The sequence below is a fragment of the Giraffa tippelskirchi genome, chromosome 8 (genome assembly GCF_054371585.1).
Source record: "Giraffa tippelskirchi isolate mGirTip1 chromosome 8, T2T-mGirTip1v1.2.pri, whole genome shotgun sequence".
Taxonomy (NCBI): domain Eukaryota; kingdom Metazoa; phylum Chordata; class Mammalia; order Artiodactyla; family Giraffidae; genus Giraffa; species Giraffa tippelskirchi.
Window position 1 is genome coordinate 107,109,321 of NC_137282.1, and position 5,223 is coordinate 107,114,543.

The following is a 5,223-nucleotide window of genomic DNA, read 5'->3' on the forward strand; positions in this document are numbered from 1 at the left end:
TGGGATAGTGCTTTCTGTTGTTATTAAGTCTGGGCTACCCATCATATAGCTCAAAGAAGCAGTTCAGATGGCATCTTGAGGAAAAAGAGATACCAAATATTCAGACTGTAGATGTTACATAAAGTTCCTGATTCTACTCTGCAAACCAGGTGTATCAGAGTCCTACAGGGTACAGATGGTCCAATCAGATTGGGTCATTAAAGACTGTTCACAAAGGCCTGGGCAGAGTTTCAAGGAACAGACAAGGGCGGGGCAATACACCATGGCCAGCAGCAAGGAAAAACTGCTGCTACCACTAGAGACCTGAATAAGCAGGAAGGGGGAGAGGATCCCAGAGGCAGGAAAGGATACCTCTAGGGATAGAGTTGCTTGCGAAGAATTGTAGCTTTTTGGTAGAAAGACCCCAACAAATCATAGCAACCACACAGAGGGGAGCCAGGAAATAAATGCCCCAACTCCCTCGCATCCTCCTCCCTGATCTCCTGCCAGTGACTCTCATTGGCCAAATCCCACTGGGGGCTGGAAGACAAGGCAGCTTGGAGTGCATGGGGGCCACCTCCTGGGGCGCAGAGAAGAAAGCAGCAAGGAGAAGAGCGAGACTCCTTATCTAGAAACCTAATTTATCCAAGTGCAACACGACAAAAGACTACAGTAAATGTGTTCTTTCTTGGGAGCTAAAAGCTAATGTGTAGAGAGTTAATGCCTGAGCTGGTTCGAGCACAGGTAGAATTGTCATCTAGGTGGGAGGAGAAGGCTGTGGGGAGAGAAGGTTCAGAAAATAGCTGTGTAGGGACTTCCCTGGTGGTCCAGTGACTAAGATGCCATGCTCCCAATACAGGGGGCCTGGGTTTGACCCCTAGACAGGGAACCAGATCCCACACACTGCAATTAAGATTCCACAAGCCGTAAGTGAAGATCCCTCACGTGGCAGCTAAAAGACTCTGCATGCTGCAATGAAGATCGAAGACCCCAACTGCCACAAGTAAGCCTGGCACAGCCAAATAAATAAACAAATAAATAAGCTGTGTGCCTGAAGCCTGGAAGGTAAACAGCATATCAAGTAGGAGCCTGGAGAAGGGGAGGGAGGCCAGGCTCTGGAATCCTATGCTAGGTTGAGGCATTGGGATTTTTTATGGATTTTAAGCAGGGAAGTGTTATAATCAGACTTTCATTTTAGAAAGGTTGTTAGCTATACAGAAATGGGATGAATGATGCTGTGGGGCTTCTAACTTTTTTATGGAAATAGTAGGGCAAGGAGATGAGATAACCACAATAAGTGAAAGAAGTCCTTCTGACTATGACAGTCCCAGATCTGGTCTTGGTAATAGCTGAGAAGGAGTCAGTACAATTATCCTCCTTCCTAACCCTAACAATTATTATGTTCAATTTTCTTTGCCAAAAGATAGTCTTCCTCTAGTTTCTAATATTCTTTCCCTAATCTACAGATGTTATTGGCAACAACATTGAACATATCGCACAAAAGAACCAGGTCCATTTTTGTCACAAGCTTGTGAAGAACCCTCCTTGGCACTTGAAGCTCCCTCTGGCTGACTTTGTTGCTAAATTCTTACACCTTTTAAATGCCAGCCATATTATTCACATTAAAATATGTACACAGTGTAATTTTCTCTGACTGTGTTGTTAATTTTGATTAATTAGGTTGCAACCTTTTTGAATGCACCAGGCTGAATCTTGTTGTGTGTTCCTCACTGCCACCTCAGTGTTAAATGTGTATTTGTTTTTTCAAGAGCATATATGATCATTCTTTACCTAGGAAGCAGTTTGTGTTTTGAAAGGAGAGGTGTCTTATGACTCACTGGTGTGTCTCTCTTCAAAACAATCTATGTCTTTAAACACCACTATGAGCCCAGGACAAGTATTTAACTTAAAAAAAAGTATTTTGAGCATATATAGTACACAAGGACTAGCCCAGATAATCAATAAAATATAATAATTTGTAACATAAAAATAAGGAAATTCAGGCTAATATATTAGTGACTAAAAATGACCCACTGTATAACCATTTCCAAATAATATTTTAAACTTTGCAGAGACCTTCAAAGCCAAAAGGTGGAGGATGAAATGTTATGTAGGAGTTTTGAACCCTGTAGGGTGCTAATGAGAAAGGTATTTTTGGTTGGGGAAGCTTGTTGGCATTTGTCAGATTATACCAGTCCCTGAGGATGAGATGGTTGCATGGCATCACTGACTCAATGGACATGAGTTTGAGCAAACTCCAGGAGATGGTGAAGGATAGGGGAGCCTGCCATGCTATAGTCTACAGGGTCAGAAAGAGTTGGATGCAACTTAGTGACTGAGTAACAACAACAAACCGATCCCAGCACATAGGGCTGCCAGAAGTCTGGACTGACTGAACTGTCACCTCTGTGGAGGCTTTCCAGATGAGTCCCTGCACAGTCTCAGAATCACTTCAAACTCAGGAGTATTTCTACAGCTAATGCTCTTTAAAAATGTGATTTCCTGTCATGCTCTTCAGAATAACTCTGGGAATCTTGTTAAGCCTGCATCCCATCAATGGCATCAATGGTCCAAATCTTGACGTTTCACGTACATCTATCGTTTCCATCAGACTGTGAACTTCTTAAAAACAGGAGCCATATATGAATAGCTATATCCCCCAGCTTGGCACAACACCAGGAAAACAGTAGATTTTTTTATTAAATGTGATCATTTTTGCACAATTTTAAGATGCCCCTATGGATCACCATATTCAAATAATCATCCCTTGAGCCCAACCATTGTGTTCTTGGTATCTACTGCCACATGACAAAATACCACAGAGACAGGCACAGAGATAACCTCCAAAGTATTCGATTGATCAAGCAGCCACAGAGCATGTCCAGATTGAAGCTGAGCAGACATAGACCTCACTTCTCATTGAGAGAGTGTCAAATAATTTGTAGCCATCTGTAAACTACCACATAGCATATGCCAAAGCCTGCTAAATGAAGAATGGCTAAAATTCTTTCATCTGTCTTTATGGTCCTTTCAAAAAGCCAAATAAGGAAACCAAGACATTTCACTGGTGCTGAATGGAATAATTGGCACTCCTCATCAGTCTTAGGGCAGGATCAGAGATTGACACTACAAAAGTGTTATAACCCCCTGGGAATAGACCTGGGGTATTGCGCCCAGGAATCTTCTACCATAAGGATTCCCTTAGCTTGTAACTTTGGGTCCAACTCTGGATGTAGGAGGTTGTTTCTCTGGATGACTCTCAACTGGAGAATCTCCTCTCCTTATTTTGCATGTTGGCAGCTCTCATCCATCCATGTGCCTAAGTAACACACACAAGGAGATCCAACCAGTCCATCCTACAGGAGATAACTCCTGGGAGTTCATTAGAAGGACTGATGTTGAAGCTGAAACTCCAATACTTTGGCCACTTGATTCAAAGAGCTGACTCATTTGAAAAGACCCTGATGCTGGGAAAGATTGAGGGCAGGAGGAAAAGGGGATGACAGAGGATGAGATGGTTGGATGGCATCACCAACTCAATAGACATGAGTTTGGGTAGGCTCCAGGAGTTGGTGATGGACAGGGGGGCCTGGGGTGCTGTAGCTCATGAGGTTGCAAAGAGTCGGACGTGACTGAGCGACTGAACTGCACTGAACTGTGATCCACTTGCCATAACAGAGATATAGGACCTCACCACCCAATTCGATGTCTGGACCAAATGCATGACCAAGCCAATAGACATGGATCAACCAAGTTGGTTAGCTATTAGATAGTCAAAAGTGAAGAACTGTACTCGGTCAACATAGAAACTAAAATAAGTTGTCCTTCTGAAGCTGAGTGAAAATGGCATTTCAGCTAACAGCACTTTTGTTGAGCTTGAAAAATCTTGGCTAAGGGGTGAGAGTCACAAAGTACTTTATGAGTCATGGGAAGGTCAAAGATCACCTTTCAACTTGTAAAACTCACCCTGGCTACTTACGGTAGCTTTCTTTCTTTTCCTCTTCCCCCTACCCTCTCCATCAGCTTCATCATCTCTGTCCACTTCACAGTGTATCTGTAATGAATTTGGATCAAGTTCAAGGAATACACAGGAAGCCTTCAGCTCCCAAAGCAAGCTGCTCTGTAGGCGGGAGAGAGAAAAGAAAGCACCCTGGGGCAGCTCTGTATTTCCAGAAGATTAAAAATAATTAAACAATATGATATTCAACTTGGATTATTTTAGGACAGTGATTAATGATGTTTTTCCCTCTAATGATGCCCTCCCCTCAGCTAATCCTTCCCAGTCTCATTCCAAAGAAGATGTTGGTTAACATTTTGTTTCATTCCACGTGTTCCTACGTAAATCAGGGTGTATTATGCCCCCAACACTCATACCAACCAGCTGCCTCCTTCCCTCCCCTCTTGGAATAATTGAGGGTGAAAGAAAGAAGACATTCTTAAAGGTATCAGTGCTTAACTAATTACCTACCTACCCAAGACAATAAAACTGGGGGCAACCAACAGGCTGCTCTTGGAACTAGAGGTCAGAGCATGAGTGTCGCCCAGCCAGTATTCCCGGCACTGTGTCTACCACAACTAGCCATTCAGCAGATGTCTGTTGCATGAACACACTGTAGAAACAATTCCTTTCCTTTTTTGTCCAGGGAAAGTGCATCTTTTTCCTGGGGACACAGTCTGAGCAGAAGTGATGCTGATGCCACTGTGCACATAGGATTTCTCAGATGTCATTATGGGCTGGTGTATTCACTCACCAAGCATTTATTCAGCACCCACTATGTGCCAGACTTTGGATCTCATCTTGTAGTGCATTAAAACAAGGCTTGCTCTAGCAGTCAGTTCAGTTCAGTTCAGTTGCTCAGTCATGTCCGACTCTTTGCATCTTCATGAATTGCAGCACGCCAGGCCTCCCTGTCCATCACCAACTCCTGGAGTTTACCCAAACTCATGTCTATCGAGTCAGTGATGCCACCCAGCCATCTCATCCTCTGTTGCCCCCTTTTCCTCCTGCCCCCAATCCTTCCGAGCATTAGGGTCTTTTCCAATGAGTCAACTCTTCCCATGAGGTGGCCAAAGTATTGGAGTTTCAGCTTCAACATCAGTCCTCCCAATGAACACCCAGGACTGACCTCCTTTAGGATGGACTGGTTGGATCTTCTTGCAGTCCAAGGGACTCTCAAGAGTCTTCTCCAACACCACAGTTCAAAAGCATCAATTCTTCGGTGCTCAGCTTTCTTCACTGTCCAA

At 43.7% G+C, this 5,223-nt stretch overlaps 1 long non-coding RNA gene across 1 annotated transcript; it reads left to right on the plus strand.

Annotated features, from left to right (window-relative positions):
• The first annotated feature begins 256 nt into the window (after window positions 1-256).
• Window positions 257-4,166, plus strand: LOC145516790 (uncharacterized). Its single transcript, XR_014061768.1, has 2 exons — window positions 257-982; window positions 4,003-4,166. It is a non-coding gene; the product is annotated as an uncharacterized LOC145516790 (long non-coding RNA).
• Window positions 4,167-5,223: the final 1,057 nt, after the last annotated feature.